This window comes from Triticum aestivum, chromosome 5A (genome assembly GCF_018294505.1).
Source record: "Triticum aestivum cultivar Chinese Spring chromosome 5A, IWGSC CS RefSeq v2.1, whole genome shotgun sequence".
Lineage (NCBI taxonomy): Eukaryota > Viridiplantae > Streptophyta > Magnoliopsida > Poales > Poaceae > Triticum > Triticum aestivum.
This window is the reverse complement of record NC_057806.1, coordinates 392,832,425-392,850,139: the sequence shown is the minus strand read 5'-3', so window position 1 is coordinate 392,850,139 and position 17,715 is coordinate 392,832,425. Positions and strand designations below refer to the sequence as shown.

Genomic DNA, 17,715 nt, shown 5'->3' with positions numbered 1-17,715 from the left:
TTCAATTTGCACAAAATTATATATTTCCCTTAAGGCGGCTTGTTTCTTATGAGCGGGGGAATATTTAGCAGAGAAGTAATAAATCATATCCTGGGGACTATGCACACAACCAGGATCAAGAGAATTAAACCATGTTTTAGCATCACCCTTTAATGAGAACGGAAATAATTTAAGGATATAGTAGTAATGAGTTTTCTCATCATTAGTGAACAGGGTGGCTATATCATTTAATTTAGTAAGATGTGCCACAACAATTTCAGATTCATAGCCATAGAAAGGATCAGATTCAACCAAAGTAATTATCTCAGGATCGACAGAGAAATCATAATCCTTATCTGAAATATAGATAGGTGAAGTAGCAAAGTCAGGGTCATATTTCATTCTAGTATTCAAAGATTTTTCTTTAAGCTTAGCTAATAATTTCTTAAGATCATATCTATCATTGCAAGCAAGAACGTCTCTAGCAGTTTCTTCATCCATAACATAGCCCTCAGGCACAACAGGCAATTCATATCTAGGGGGAGAATCTTCATCATCACTTTCATCAATATTATCAGTTTCAATAATTTCATTCTCTCTAGCCCTAGCAAGTTGTTCATCAAGAAATTCACCTAGTGGCACAATAATATCAAGCATAGAAGTGGTTTCATCATAAGTGTCATGCAAAGCAGAAGTGGCATCATCAATAACATGCGACATATCAGAATTAATAGCAGAAGCAGGTTTAGGTGTCGCAAGTTTACTCAAAACAGAAGGTGAATCAACTACAGAGCTAGATGGCAGTTCCTTACCTCCCCACGTAGTTGAGGGAAAAAATTTAGTTCTTTCATCTTTCAAGTTCCTCATAGTGACCAGAAGATATAAATCCCAAGTGACACAAAGAATAGAGCTATGCTCCCTGGCAACAGCGCTAGAAAATAGTCTTGATAACCCACAAGTATAGGGGATCGCAACAGTTTTCGAGGGTAGAGTATTCAACCCAAATTTATTGATTCAACAAAAGGGGAGCCAAAGAATATTCTCAAGTATTAGCAGTTGAGTTGTCAATTCAACCACACCTGGATAACTTAATATCTGCAGCAAAGTATTTAGTAGCAAAGTAGTATGGAAGTAACGGTAACGGTAGCAAAAGTAACAGTAGCAGTTTTGTAGTAATTGTAACAGTGGCAACGATAAAGTAACTAAGCAAAGATCAATATGTGAAAAGCTCGTAGGCATTGGATCAGTGATGGATAATTATGTCGGATGCGATTCCTCATGCAATAGTTATAACATAGGTGACACAGAACTAGCTCCAGTTCATCAATGTAATGTAGGCATGTATTCCGAATATAGTCATACATGCTTATGGAAAAGAACTTGCATGACATTTTTTGTCCTACCCTCCCGTGGCAGTGGGGTCCTATTGGAAACTAAGGGATATTAAGGCCTCCTTTTAATAGAGTACCGGACCAAAGCATTAACACTTATTGAATACATGAACTCCTCAAACTACGGTCATCACCGGTAAGTATCCCGATTATTGTCACTTCGGGGTTAACGGATCATAACACATAATAAGGGACTATAGACTTGCAAGATAGGATCAAGAACTCACATATATTCACGAAAACATAATAGGTTCAGATCTGAAATCATGGCACTTAGGACCTAGTGACAAGCATTAAGCATAGCAAAGTCATAGCAACATCAATCTCAGAACATAATGGATACTAGGGATCAAACCCTAACAAAACTAACTCGATTACATGGTAAATCTCATCCAACCCATCACCATCCAGTAAGCCTACGATGCAATTACTCACGCGCGGTGGTGAGCATCGTGAAATTGGTGACGGAGGATGGTTGATGATGACGATGGCGATGGATTCCCCTCTCTGAGCCCCGAACGGACTCCAGATCAGCCCTCCCGAGAGAGATTAGGGCTTGGCAGCGGCTCCGTATCATAAAACGTGATGAATCCTTCTTTCTGATTTTTTCTCCCCGAATGTGAATATATAGAGTTGGAGTTGAGGTTGGTGGAGCTCCAGGGGGCCATGAGGCAGGGGGCGCGCCCAGGGGGTAGGCGCGCCCCCCACCCTCGTGGACAGGGTGTGGGCCCCCTGGTCTTGATTCTTTCACCAGTATTTTTTATATATTCCAAAAATATTCTCCGTGAAGTTTCAAGTCATTCCGAGAACTTTTATTTCTGCACAAAAATAACACCATGGCAATTCTGCTGAAAACAACGTCAGTCTGGGTTAGTTCCATTCAAATTATGCAAGTTAGAGTCCAAAACAAGGGCAAAAGTGTTTGGAAAAGTAGATACAATGGAGACGTATCAGCGAGGCGGCGAGGCGGCGCGGGGTTCGACCGGTGGTGGCTGGCGGTTCACGGGGGTGCAGATTGAAGATGAACTGCAGGCCCTTCCTAAACTATCCCATGTGAAGTGCCTCTCTGCTACCATTGCATTCAGTTTCGACAATAACATTCAGATTCCACAATAAATTTCAGTTTCGACAGTTAAGTTCAGAGTCAACGGTTTTTACCTCATCTGTTATAGTTAGGTGGTTTTTGGTGATGTAAATTTTACATCTGTCACTTTTTGCTAATGCATTTTACATCATCTATTGGAGATGCTATTAGAATCCCACTTGAGATTAACGATGTCTGTGTTGTGCTGCTTCAGCCTTGACGTCTTACGGCTCACCGGAGCTGCTCCAAGGACGGAATGATCCATCACAACAGAGCAGTGCCCTGGACGCCGTCTACAGATTCCTCAGATTTCCTCCACACCTCCGACAGCCACCTCTGCCTCAACTTCTTCAGCGACCAACCCAATGATGTTGAGGTCGGCACGGCTACGGCAAAGAGGTTGTACACTTGTCGCATCACTTATTACTCTACATTCATATCAATCCATTAGGGCTATTATGGTTCAACGGAAAAACATAGCAATAGGAAATTTTCCTGTTCACCTCTTAGACTCCAAGTCAGGTCCAAATTGATGTTCAAACTTGAGTTCTAATTAGTTATGGGGCACATATCGAGGCAGCAATGAATAGTATCTCTGTCTAATATCTGGTTCACCTAGGGTATGCCTATGTTGTTCATCTTGGGTGGGAAACAAATAGTAAAGCAATCATCATCTGTTTTTATTAAATTAAAGCAATCATCAGCCTGCTATCATTATTTTTGGATCCATCCACTGGTTGTTACTATTACTCTAGATTTCTGCATGCTCTCCTTACAGAATCTCACTATATTTTTTTGTATGCATGTGAGATATTGTACACAGTCATGTTGAACATGTAGATAAAAGAAAAGAGAAGAGTTTTGCGCGGCAATACAATGCAGACATCGCCATGGTTGGTTCAATGGCAAACCCTCCCCCTCCCCTCTTCAGATTGTAATCCGTAGGAAGATATTTGTTCTTAGTCGGATTCAGACGCAGCTGACCACTCCTATTTACCCCCAAGGTGTTTGTTCTAACTTGGCATGATGATGTTAGTCATATCATGCACATGTTGCCTTGCAGTGGCTACTTTCAACATCATATATGTCATCTGCTTAGTTTAGACATGTTCTGTAATGCCACATGTTTAGTTTCAATATCATATATGGGAATTATGTAGTCTCATGTCTTTTAGCCAGCCATAATATATGTGAAATGTGCAATGCCATCTTGTTTAACCAGGCATCATATATTTGAATCATATCTAGCCCATCCTTTTCTTCATTAAATTTCCATTTGTTGACAATGTTTGTACATTAAACTACTCTTCCTATGAATCAGCCATTTGAGTGGGTGATGGGAAAATATAGAGTGAAAACAAGGCCTTCGGAGCAGACAGTGCTACCTGTCGAAGCAGATCTCTTGCTGGGTCCCGATAGCTCCTCAGAGATGGATTCAGAGACAGATGACCAGTCATATTCCCCCACCGAGGTGTATGCTCTAACTTGGCACAGTTCTACTGCTCATATCATGCATATGGTGTCTTGCATTGCATAGTTTAGACATCATATACAGAATATTCAACATCATGTTCTTAGTTCAGACATCATATATGTGAATGCCCTCCGCTTAGCATATAAATCACATATGTGAATTAAATCATGCGATCCTAGTTACTTAGATAACATGTATGTGAATTATTTCATGCGATCTTGTTTAGTTAGTCATCATATCTTTGAATTATATTATGCTATGCTATCCAGTTTAGATAGACATCATATATGTGAAATTATGTCATGCTATCTATTGTGGTTAAACAATATACATGTCAATTATTTAATGCCTTCTTTTTTCCACACTATCTATTGCATTTGTCTCTCATACAATGTCTATACATTAAATTATGTTTCCTATTTATCAGCCATTTGAATTGGAGCGGGTGATGGCAGTATCTAGCGGAGTAAAAACATGGTCTTCAAATAAAACAATGTTGCCTCTTGGTGGAGATAGCACCCCGGTTGTACATGCACGAGAACCAGCCCTACCACACATAACCCAGACTCTCGCGGATTTTACCCCTACTGTGATGGTGAAAGGATTGAGATGGACCTAGAGGGGGGTGAATAGGTACAATTACAGATTTTAATAGTTACTAGTACAATTGCCCGTGCGTTGCATCGGGCGAAAAATTAAAACCCGCTCCACTTGCCATTATGCAGCACTTCTTTAATCCATTTTTTTGCAAAACATCAAAAATAAGACTACATTGAGTATTTCTTTTTTGACCATGAAATTTTGACGTACCCTAACAATGTTCGTCATGATCTATTTCAGTTCTCATGTGTCGCAACGAGAGTAAAATATTACCACCTGCCCCTAACCCAATATATAAGCCGAATATAATCGCACATATATGTTGTTCAAACAAACCATTGATCACCGATGCACTTGCTAGGTTGCTTGCTCGGAAAAGCACTGCCTTGCGCTATGGACGTCGGCATTTGATGTTGTGGACCAGATTGACCAGTGATCTCGCACATGATTCCTTCTCCGCACTATTTGTATCGCCCATGCACACATAGATGGACTTCTTGGGGTCGACGTGAGTAGCGGCAAAATAATAAACATGTGCTTGGAAACCTATAAAACTAATTAACACTCGAACAAATATGTTTATGCATACAACTCAAACAACTTTGCAAATAGCAAAACAATAGTATAAAATTGTTCAAAAGTACCAAGATCCATTCTTCGAAACAATCCATTATCAGATAGAAGAGTGTCCAATCCTCTCCTATTACAACATCACATATGATATAAAATCAGAATTTTCAAGTTGTAGGTTTAATAAAAATTTAATTCATAATTTTGCATGTCTGGAACTAACTCATTGTCTTGATTATAGATTCAATTTTCAGTAAATTAATCAATGGCAGTGAGCTACATATGCACATGTTTTTTATTCCCCTCATCCAATATCATTAATGAAACGATGTACTAACAAAAAATACATCATAAAACTCCCACACACAAAAACATCATAAGCCAATGTGCTTTGATTGGATATTTTTTTGTTTACGTAGAAATGTACTGACCAGACCGAATTACTAAATTATCTCATGAAGTTTCAGGTCGTCTTCACTTTTTTTGTGTTGAACGTCTCCACCACGAGCAAGTTCCAAGTGAACATTACACTCTTGCACATATGTACTGTTGGAACTCTAAATTTCAATATGTACATTTGTTCAAACCTTCAAGCTGCTCTTTGTTAGCGGTTGCGTGTTCCAGAGGCGCAGCAAGCCCCATCAAGCTGCGATTCCGCGAGGAAGCATCAGGGGCAGCAGTTTTTTTCTATGGCGTCTTGCATGCAATGCTTCTTCATAAAGTAACAAAAAACACCATCTATTTAGTAACGGAGATCAATAACACACCTCAAGATCAATAATACCTGGTCATTAAAACATCAGAAAGTACTCTCCTGTTGAAAACTTGAAATGCATTAGTACATTGATCTTTTGAATTCTGATTCTGTAATGAGAACAGAAGAGTCAGGATACTCATAAAATCCTGGCATTCAAGGCCACACCTATGTCAAGCTTCTATCCCGAGGCACATTTTCTCGCAAGGCTGAATACTGAAAGGTAGACATGGAAACAAATCAAGTATCCTTATAGTTTTTAGCCCATTGGCTTTAACATTCACGTTTCTACTACCGATTCTTTCAAACTGCTGTTGCCCACAACCCGTCCCAAGTCACCAAAGTGGGGAGAAAAAATTCACCAAAATATGGATTGTTGTGTGCTTTGGCCGTTGCAAAGAGAGGCGGGCATCGTAGCAGATAGCTTAGCCAGCAATGGTAGCTGTCGCTGCTTCTTGTCTTGCTCCTCCTAGTCGATGCTATTACTGTTTCTGCCTGAAACACCTGTGCATGCAGCAAAAAAATCAGAGTATAAAATGACAGTAGAGGGATTGTACGCCGTCCCACCCTTAGGCCGCCTCCTGCGCAACTTTCAAACCTCCGCATGCCTTAACTGCTTTGGCAACTCCCTCCCAGAGGGAGGAAAAATAGAGAGAGGTCATTTGAACTCCTTTCCTGCTCTGTTTCCGGTCTTAGCGGACGTACGCGGGCAGGGCCAACACAGGGTCGCAGCTATAGGAGGCGCGCTTCAGTTCGACGGCGGTTCACTCAACATTGATGTAGTCATGTAGATAACAAGCTCTTCTCCCCCTCCGACGATGCGCCTGACCCGCTGCTCCAGGGAGGTCGCATCCCGCTGTGGAGGAGGACCGAAGTCTCTGAACAATATTGCTGGTCTATTAAAATAGTTTGGCAAACCGGAATATTTATAGTTCCCTAGGTTGGTAGTCCATGAATTTACAGCGGGATACATACCAGTCATCTCAACAAAAAGATCATGATCACATATAAGTTGCAGGAACGACAATTTGCAATCATGGAAGTCCGACTGGCAAACCCCTGCAGACTTGTCCATATACAATGACACCTGATGAACAGATGCTTAATTATGCACATCAGTACTTGGAGTTCATAAATCAACAGTAAAAGAAATAGTTCAATCTTCAGGCAAAGCAAACCAAATCAACAGTCAAAAGAGTAAATAAAGTTCAAACGAACACACATATGAGATTAGATGATCGTAGCTGAAAAGAAACAGTTCAATCTTCTGGCAAAGAAAGACTTATTTTGGAGAGAAATTTCAGGAATTCAAAAGAATAAATAACAAAGAACCAAGGGGAGGGACAAATTTAATGTGGCAGGCTTCATTACCATCTCAAAAACTTGGCGTGGCTCAATGGTTGATAAAGGGTCCTAACAGAAGAAAGCAAGAGTGTTGTTCAATGGCTTCACCAAGTTTAAACCTGTTTTACATGGACCAGTGATGCCACCTGGCTTCCGTTGTCCTGGTTCTCGCGATAACCACCACCGGGCTCAGGGATTCTCAACAAAAAGAACGCCAGGCTCAGGCAGCGGCCATCGCCGCTCCTCGTGTTGCTTGCCTTCTTGCACACAAGGGTGGTGGAGACATTCTCGACTTCCTGCAGCTCCCAGTGCATCGACGGGCCAACATCTAGCAGTAGAACCAGCCCTTCCTAGATGGCACGGGCAAATCAAATGCGTCAGCGTACCGCAAGAACAATGTACTGCCTTCCTGTCTGCGCCTGTAAAATAGTACTGTATCTACACATGGCGAGAGAAGCTGCGTGCCCTCCTCCGCTCGTGGCCGCCGGCAGCGCCACCTCTTCCCATCCTCAACCTCCAGCTCGCCGACCCCCGCCCTCTCCATCCCCGGCTCGATCTTGCTGGCACCCGCCCTCTCCATCCCCGTCCGCGAGCCCGCCGGCGCCACCCTCCAATCCCCTTAATCGAGCCCTCTCGTCTCGAGTGCAGCACACCATCCCATCCTCAGCCTCTGTGCAAATCGGCTCGCTCGAGCTCCGGATGCGTTGCAACGGGAGGAGAAGAAGTATCACCACACCTTCTTTCTTTACCTTCTGAAACAAGATGATGCTTCTAATTTCTAAAGCTTCATGAACCAAGGTTGGCTAGGCATACGTAAACACACAATCTGGAACTGCCATACAATAGTTGAACAACATCATCACAAGTGTTTTGTCATGAACCACAATCTAAGTGTTCCACCATTATCATACACATTATGGTAATATTCAGAAATTCATTCACAGATGGATGCTTTATAAATCTTTATAAATGACCATTAGCAACAAATATATCCCATTGAAAAAGTGACAAATTATTCAGCCACCAATGGGAACACATAGAAAACAGTATTTCCAGAGACCCCATTGAAAGAAATTTATGATAGTAAATATGACAAAGCAAGTATGTCAACCATGCTTAGAGGATTACATCATACTATTTGGACTCATAATGAGCGAGCGTGACATTGGAGTCGAAACTCTGACCGAGATCACCTAAACACAATAGTAAAATTCTCAGTAATATCACTCATAAACTACAATAGTAAAATTATGTTGGAATTTAGACGTGACCATGCAAGTTATATCCTGAGCAAATTTGACAATACCTATCAGACCAAATGTATATGGAACATCTGGGCCACTTTTCGGAGGGGTCCTAAACCAAATCTTTTTCAGCGTCTCTTCAGTTCCAACGGCTTAGTAATACTTTGTGTCAAACTGCAAGAAAAGTCATAATTAAGCCTTGAATCAAGATTCCAGCCTTCATAAAACATAAGCATCAAATGTTTGACGTGCCGGTAACCTTCAGGTTCTTGATTGTACAATGATGAATGTATCCCGAGGTATATTTGTAGAACGTATACCGCGAATGCTTTCCCTTTGCAGAACAATTGAGATTATCTTCTGAAGTCCCGTAAAACACAGTGCTCGATCCAGGTTCTGACTGTTGTCACCCATGAGATTATCATGGTTGTACTGTTGTGGTTGCCTTGTCTGATATGAACCTGTTAGAGCACCTAATCAATCAGTATGAGAGTGGAAGCCACAAACAACACCATGATTGAGCTGCAGAAAAGGGTAGACACTGATCCTACAGCTCCCTCTTTGCTGATTGCTGATTTACGATTGTATTAGAAGATGGAAGAAAAGCAACATGGTCAGACCTTTAGATCGTATGGCATGCGCCGAGGAGGCCAGCCATCCTTCTTCCACCGTTCTTCTTCTCCCTGAATCCCCGTTCTTCTTTTCCCTGAATCCTCTTCTGTTTCTCTTTTCTATACCAGGGAAAACCGAAGCCCCGCCATGGCCTTGGAGCCCCCCTGCCAGCCATGGAGGTCCGCCCTTGCCTGCAAGGACTTCGAACCGCCGCATCGGATCCCTCTGCCTCGCGCGCCCGTCCGCCATCGCCCGGCTCCGGCGAGCTCTTGCCTAGGTCGCCGGATCCCTCGCTCCGGCCTTCCTCACCGTTCCCCCGCCTCGCCGCCCACCTTCGAATCAGCCTCCCCAGCCCCTGCAAGCTCCAGCCGCCGCCGCCGCCGTTCCGCATCGAGCCGCCGTGCTGCCCCCAACCGCTCGAGCCGTCGTGTTGCCTTGATCAAGAAGGTGCACTCGAGCGTCGTCGGCGTGTAGCCGGTCGTGCAGGGGTAGACGTACCGGCGTGGTGGGCGGTGTCGGCGCACGGCGGCGCGCGAGGCAGGAGGTGGAGACGGGGATTGGGAGGCAGGGTCGTGCGAGGGCTGATTTTCTTTCTTTTTTCTCGGCTGTATCGGTTCGGGCTAACTTATTCCGAGTACTGTGCGTTGAATAATCAAAACAGTAGGACTTTTCTGAAAAACGCCGCGACGGTGAACCCGGAGACCCAATCCGTGCTTTATTATTAGGGAGAGACTAGCAAAAGAGCCCGTGCGTTGCAACGGGTCCGATGGATTGCACTGTGTCCCCCCAAGCATGACAACGTACGCACAAAATTAGGTACAATTACTGTTAAGGTCAGCCATAGGCTCAATTTCTGTTCCAACTTCCTGCCAAGCAAATAAATCACCAATGCTTAATTCTTTTTCTTTTCTTATTATGATGTCATACATTAGGCTATGTACAGTAGAGTTAAAATAGCAGTTATATACTGCACAAGAACAGTATAAAATTCAAAATGATGAGAGAAAAACATCAGGGTGGTAATGAAATAGCTACATGTTTGTACCTTCAACAGTTGTATTCCTTCCTCGTAACTGAGCCTCAAGATACCCTCTAGGTACTGCAGGAATAAACACAATGTGAGTCGCCATTTCAGCTACAAAACCTAGATATTGTAACATTACTGGAACCACCAAGCAATAAGAAGCAACAAATATTTTACCTTCACTGGTTCAAATGGATACTGCCTATTAATTGCCTCGAGTTTCGTCTTCCAATTTTCATTCAAGTGTCTGAACAATTCTACAAATAATCCATCCACAATATCGCAAATCTGTTTGAAGAAACAAGTTCAGCCATTGTCGTGTTTGTAAATGAAGATTTCCGCAAAAAAAAGTGTTTGTAAATGAAGAGCACTCTACCAAACCTGCTCGCCTCAAAGTAGTGCCTTATAATCTCCATTTCAGCGTCCAAACCAACAAACTCACACAGATGCCTATGTGTGTTGGAATCTTCAGCTCTAAACACATCCCCAACCTCTAAGACACGACGGAACCCACCACAGATAGCCAGCTGCTTGTGCAGCTGAGGGGATTGTGCTAAACAAGCACACTTGCCATTCTTATATTCAAGTTTGAATACTGCTGCTCCACCTTCACTTGACCCTGAAATCAGCTTTGGAGTGTGGATCCCAATATCTTTTGAGGACAAATATTCTCTGAATTTCTGTAGTATCCAACAATGGTAAATATTTACTAACCAGCACAAAAAAAAGCATCAAATGCTGCAGAAATGCATAAAAAATAAATCCGTGCAGCCTTCATAAAACAGCTTTTGTAAAAGCATATGCATTGGCTTGACAAATACATATTCAACACCGAATGATAAAGTTAAAACTCAATCCAATCATTAGTGTAATCAGATTGCAGGCATAACATTAAGATCACTGGATCGATCAGTGTCTAGAAACAACTTAAAAGACCAGCACGGTGCTGAATAAAGGCTTTTTTTGCGGGTGCGAAATAATTACAGGTTGAGGCTAAAGTTTTTTCTCTAGAACACGCACAAGGATGTGTATCATATTATTCATATATTATAGAAGAAGAGGCAAGAGCCTATCCACATCATTACGACCAAATGCAATGACAGTCCAGCACTAAGTGCTGCTATGGTGCCTGCTCATGCACACTCCACCTAAACGACCACCCAAAAGTATCACTGAAATCCCCACGCAGCAGCCCAGCCAATGCCACGCTTTGGCCCAACGACTCAAAGGGGTCACCAGATCAGATACGTTTAATTCAGTGTCTAAGTAGAATATTTTATCTAAGCTACACAACATATTACTACATAAAATGGTATGTTTAGTTCTGCAAACTCAATTCATGAATATATCACTGATAGCAGCAGTCCTAAAAGCAAGAACAAATACCAACGTTTTCAACTTGATGTTGTATACGGATAACGGCTTGACCTGCCGGTGTTCCCGGCTCAATAACTCGATAGTCTAAGCGTGTCCTGACCAACGCAGGGAAGTGGCACTCCCTTCTGCAAAACAACAAGATCCCATCAGCTGAACCCAGATATCATCATCATCGGAGAATTGGAGCAACAACAAAACTGTGTCCTCCTCCTTCATGCATTCAAAGAGGAGGCAAGCAAATGCAGATTGTACAGGCGGTTGACATACTGCTTCAGCTTTTGCAAACTCCTCTGCACTCCAGCCGGCATCCTGCGCGCTGATCGGTAGCCTCGGGTCGGCCCTGGTGATGCAGTAGAGCTTCCTCACCTGAATCTCCAGTTCTCCACCTGCCAGCCATCAAACGGGGATCAGAAAATAACAGACAGACAAAGATCAGCTACGGCAGAAAGAAACCTCTCGCACTGTGGTGTATCTGAGGGGCTTGCCGAGGAGGGCGACGACGCCCTCCACGACGACGATCGACTCCTTGGGGAGGGACAAGGCGAAGGGCTCCATCTGGGCGCTGCCGGCGAGCACGTTTTGCACGGCCACGGTGCTCCTCATCCCCTGCCGCCGCTCCAGGAAGGCCACATTCTTGGTCTTGGACCCACGGTAGACTGCCTGGGCGTCGCGCGCACGGAGCAGCCAGCGGCGGCCTTGTCGAGGCGGCCGATCTCCGCCCACGGTTCATCGGGGACTGCCGTAGGGAGGATCTCCCCGGGGAGGACGTCGCCGTAGTTGGCCGCCGAGGGGTCGTCCTCGGCGTCGGGCTGCTGCTTCTTCTTCTCATGCTCCGGCGAGGGGTCCTTGGCGGCGGGCTTCTGCTGCGCCTGCGCGTACTTGGCCGCCTTCTCGGCCTTCCTGGCGTCCCTCTTCCGTTGCTTATTGCTGACGGTGTCTGCGGGGACGCCCGCTTCGGGGGCGGGCGGCGCTTTCTCGGGCTCGGAAGACATCATGTCGTCACCGGCGGGGAGGAAGCGAGCGGAGGAGCAACGTTGCGTGGGTAACGGCGGCGGGCTGAGGCTTAGGCGTGCTAAACAGTTTTTTTTTTAGAAAAAAGACGAAACGTTTTTTCAGATAAAACGAGGACGGCGGGTTTAATTCATAAAGACCACAGGGACCTTTTTATAAAAAAGCCGCGACGGTGAACCCGGAGACCCAATCCGTGCTTTATTATTAGGGAGAGATAGGAAGAGAGATATATTATATAATATAATTATAATTATATAATATAATTAACTAGCAAAAGAGCCTGTGCATTGCAACGGAAGAAGAAAATACCACACACCTCAAATTAGTAGGTAATATTTTTTTGTCATGACTTTAAATATTACACACCAAATTAAAAACTATAAACATTTTCAAAAAAATCATTTGAGGTTTCTTTATATTTCATAGCAAATATGCTCGTGCGTTGCAACGGGATAAAAAAGTATCCCCGCAGAACGTACAGGCGTTTGGCACGTGCACGTTGTAATCGGCTACCTCCGTAAACGGTTTCGGGCTAGTTGTCAATCGATACCACAAACAACCCCCCTATAAAGCAATGCGTTACCGCACATCCTCCTTCGACGATCCTCTACTCCTGGACCAGCGATCTTGAGGCTAGCTATGTACTGATCAGCAACGCAAACCTTTTTCTACAATGGGCTTTTGGTTGGGCTGGACTTTTTCTCAAATCTTGGAGTAGGTAGGGTGCAACGGCCGCTACAGTGTCGAATAATCCCACCTCGTAGGAACCAGGCAGGAGACCATATACGAATGACACGTCATGGACGAAAACCAAAGAAAACACGTAATGTAGGACCAACTAAGCGGGACGAAACCAAAAATATCACCTCCCTTTAATAGCAGGTATATATATATATATATATAGATATAGATTAGACAAATGCCCGTGCGTTGCAACGAGAAAAACAATGTTTATTATTTCTACTAATCTGCCTGACCAAGGAACCATGTCGTTGAACGATAGTCCCTGATAATGAAAAAAAGATAGTTCATTTGGTCAGGATATGGGTTATGATTTCAAGTAAATTGATCTGTCTGAACAACTAAGTTTTGATTGTTAGTTCATTCTTTACATTATTTGTTCATTCTTAAAATTTAAAACTAAAAGAGAAAAAGGGCAATATCTATAAATATGAAGTAATAGCAGCAAGCAATCTAACATGTAGAATAATAATTGCAGCCGCAAGCAAACCAATCGAGAGAACTATATCCATATGCACATTTTCAACTTCTGCATAATTTTGGCTCCATGTGGACAGTCAAAAATCCTTACTCAACATGAAAGATGAACTATGTATAAATTGCCTCCACCCTATTTATAGAAACATGTGCCAAGAACCTTGCAACATGTGCAAAGTAAATAAATAAATTTCTAGTTCTTTGTTATTCCAGCATAGCAATTCATTGAGGATATCTGAAGATTCTATTAATATTTGGGATATCAGGTCATCAGAGGACCAGCCCCATCATCATGAGGGCCTTTTGTTTCCCGCCGACGTGCAGCATGTCGTCGTCTTAATCTTAATTGGCCTGGTTTTTATGTATAGCATCGATTCGTGTCTCTTGTGGACTCCATGGATATCTCTGCCTACATCCCACATCCGTTATCTCACCACTTAGGTGGTAATCATCCAGCAGCCAATTTTTGGATATGTGCAAATTTTGCACGTATATAAACTGGTATGGTTGGATGTAGAGGGCCGAGGTGGGACTATTCATAATTGGACGAACCCTGTAGACGGCCGAGGTGGGATTATTCATAATTTGACGAACCCTCTTACATACAACACACAAACATGGGCTATGTCAACTGGTCGAAGCTTTTTACGCTTAGCGGGAGAACCTGAGTTCGACTCCAAGTACCTCCGCTATTTTTGCATCATTTGCCAGCTTAGATGGGCCAAGCTGGGCCAGTGGAAAATAATGTGGTCCGTCTCGGACGACGGACAACGAAAATCTGGATTAATTGCGTGCTTGGAAGATTAGTACCACCTCATTTATATTGTGATTCGTAAAAACGTATTATGACACAAGAAGAAAGCGTATTGTGACGGTGAACCCACGGAGTCAATCCGTGCTTTATTATTAGGGAAAGACTATATAATATAATTATAATATATATATATATATATATATATATATATAATTAACTAGCAAAAGAGCCCGTGCGTTGCAACGGAAGAAGAAAATACCGCACGGCCCTAACTCAATAACCATGACTATGAAGATTTTCATAAAATCATTTGAGCTTTCCTTGTATTTTATTTAATTGCATTTCTAATTCCCATTCCAACCTTCTCCAAAATGCCTTGTAGTTTGGCCCCCAAAACTTTGTCCAAAATTATTTTATCACACTCCACCAAAAATCTCATGTTTTTTGCACAATCCTAAAGCCTAGACCTAATTCAAACCCATTTGATATAAATCCTAATGAGTTTGAATTTAACTTACCAATTTATGTGAAACTTCTTGTCTGGGGCTAAGTATAAATCATGGACACCGCAGGAAAAATTTCATATATTTCCACGCACCTTAGCCATTTCGTTTTCCATCATTATTACTAATTTCTGTAAATGGCAAAAGAGAGAAAATGGGAAAGAGAGAGCGAGCCAGCCGGGCCAACCACCCACTAAGGCCTAGCCGCATCTATCCCCCCCCCCCCCCCCCCCTTGCACAGAATCATGGGTTAGCTCAGTTGGATGCCCTGTTCGCGAATTTTTTTGCGTCCTCTCGTCAGCCTGCACGGTCCACAGTTTGCTGAATTTGTTTGATGAGCTGAGGCCCATGCGAACTGGTTGATACGTACCGGGTTTGGTTGGCACATCAGCGGAAGGCGACGTACGAATTAGTACCACCTCGCTTATATGTTTTCAGTTTAAAGTGAAAGCATAAACTCATGAGAAGAAGCGTATTGTGACGGTGAACCCACGGAGTCAATCCGTGCTTTATTATTAGGGATAGACTAGCAAAAAAGTCTGTGCGTTGCAACGGGAGAACAAAATCCTTGCACGTACCTAGCGACACATAGCTCAAAAAAAAAGCCTACCGGCACATCGGTCTTGCCACTTCTCTCATTCGTGGATGGTGGTCATGTATTCCACCTAATCACGGTAAACACTTCTCCCGTTCGTCGATGGTGGTCATTTATTATATTCCACCTAATCACGGTAAACATGATCAATTCCAGGGCGATGGGCTTGGCCATCAGCAAAAGTTTCAAATTTTTCCTAAGAATATCAATAGTCATGTTGCAAATATATCCGTGCATTGCAACCGGTGAAAAACTATTATCCCCACATGACCGCATCCTCCTACTAAATGAACACGTTGTGCAAGACTCAAGAATCAGGCTATGGTGATGTGATGGAGATATTCTTTTATGAGATAAGGACATTTAAAAGGCAACTGAGACTAAAAGGGATACGATGTTATCATCGCCTAAGTTCATATTAGCATCCACAGGTAGTCATTTTTGGTCCTATAAAGACAGCCTCCATACACTTCAAGCATCAGAGTGGTTGTCTCTAAGCTTGACCTCCCTCCGGCCTTAAAATACATCTCCAACAAATGAACAAATTTAGATTAATTGGTATCACTTATGAGCAAGCGTTGTAGCTAGTGATGTTTATTAATGGACCGATAGTGCGCAAACCGATCCAACACAGTTGAACCAAAAAAATGATGAGTTAAAAAAAATCAAAACCTTGTTTGGAAGTTAATTAAAATGAAAAACTAAGAACAATCCAATACTTGAGAAAGAACTGTAACGCAATTGAGGGTTCGTCTCAGGTAACCCTTTTTTTTTGCGGTCAGGTAAACCCTTTTTTTTACATCATCTTAGATAAGCCTACTCGTCGAGAGCCGCCAACATGTGACATGTGATGAGGCTAACTTTATGCAAGCTACCCTAAAGAAAAAACTTTATGCAAGCTCATAGGGATTGATTATTGAACGGCAGCCAGTTTTTTTGTAATGCAATTGTTCGTCTCAGGTAAACCTTTTTTTTTTTGCGGTCAGGTAAAACCTTTTTTTACACCATCCCAGATAAGCCTACTGGTTGAGAGCTACCAACGTGTGATATGTGATGAGGCTAACTTTATGCGAGCTCATAGGGATTGATTATTGAACGACAGCCAGTTTTTTTGTGTTTCGGATCAGCCATGAGAAAATACATACATGTATGTGTTGTTCAGATCGGAGCCCCCTACCCTATAACCTAATCCCTGTCGTCTCTCCCGATCCCCTTGAGTTCACCCACGCGCAGAGCAGAGTAGAGGAACGAACCGCACTTGATCCCACGCGCCCAGCGCCGCTACCGACGAGCATATGCTTCACCGTCCCTTCCTCCAACCTCCTCCACGGCCCTGCTGCAACGTGGCCATGGGCCGACCCTTTTTCCCACGCTTCCCTCTCCATCTTGCTCCTCTAACCCCCCCGCTGCAGCCAATCCTTTTGTTTTCTCTCTGCTTTCTTGATTTCTATGGTGGCTTGTTGATTTTCGAAGCAACTCGTATATAAACTGGTGTAATTCGGTGTAATAAAGCGAGGTGGGACTATTTGAAGGATGAACGTTTTTGGAAGGACTGATCAAACTTTTGCAACCAGGATATTTTTTTTTTTGAGACAATCACGCGAAGCTTTATTTAACTTGTGCCAATGTTCAAAGGTACAAAAGAAAGATTACCAGGATTGCCTAACCACACATGGCGGCCAACCCCCAAATTCAAACTATGCTTCGCAAGATTGTGAGTGCAACCAGGATATAGACGAACTAATCTAGCATGATGAGTTGATCGAGGCTGGTTGCTCTCCACCAATCGATATATAAAAGAGAGCGCGATGCAGGCCCAGCGGGCCCATGGAGAGGACAAAAAATATGGTTAACTCAAATAGAAGAAATTGTTTCCGGACCAATTAAAAATACACATGCGAACACAGCCAAGCTGGTTGGGTGCGAGCCACCACCCAGGCGAGCAGGGATCGCGCGATGCAGGCCCAGCGGGCCCATGGAACAAAAAATATGGTCAACTCAAATAGAAGAAATTGTTTCTGGGCCAGTTAAAAATACACATGCGAACACAGCCAAGCTGCTCACCATAGCGAGCCTCCACCCAGGCGAGCAGGGATCGAACTTCCATTAATTTTTTTCCTGATTTGTTTATTTATTGATTATCGAGTCACAGGAAGAAGCGCATTATGACACGGAAAGAAG

The 17,715-nt window shown here is 43.2% G+C and overlaps 1 long non-coding RNA gene and 1 pseudogene across 3 annotated transcripts; both read right to left on the bottom strand.

Moving 5' to 3' along the window:
- Window positions 1-5,475: 5,475 nt before the first annotated feature.
- LOC123103561 (uncharacterized) lies at window positions 5,476-9,659 on the bottom strand. 3 transcript variants are annotated; one of them, XR_006449861.1, is made up of 5 exons: window positions 9,061-9,659; window positions 8,700-8,901; window positions 8,503-8,614; window positions 6,828-8,389; window positions 5,476-6,748 (listed from the first exon to the last, which is right to left on the bottom strand). It is a non-coding gene; the product is annotated as an uncharacterized lncRNA (long non-coding RNA). The 3 variants fall into 3 exon arrangements; XR_006449860.1 differs by having other exon boundaries at window positions 5,476-6,730; XR_006449859.1 differs by having other exon boundaries at window positions 6,026-8,389.
- An 89-nt stretch (window positions 9,660-9,748) lies between these two features.
- On the bottom strand, window positions 9,749-12,448 carry LOC123101325 (aspartate--tRNA ligase 2, cytoplasmic-like; annotated as a pseudogene).
- Window positions 12,449-17,715: the final 5,267 nt, after the last annotated feature.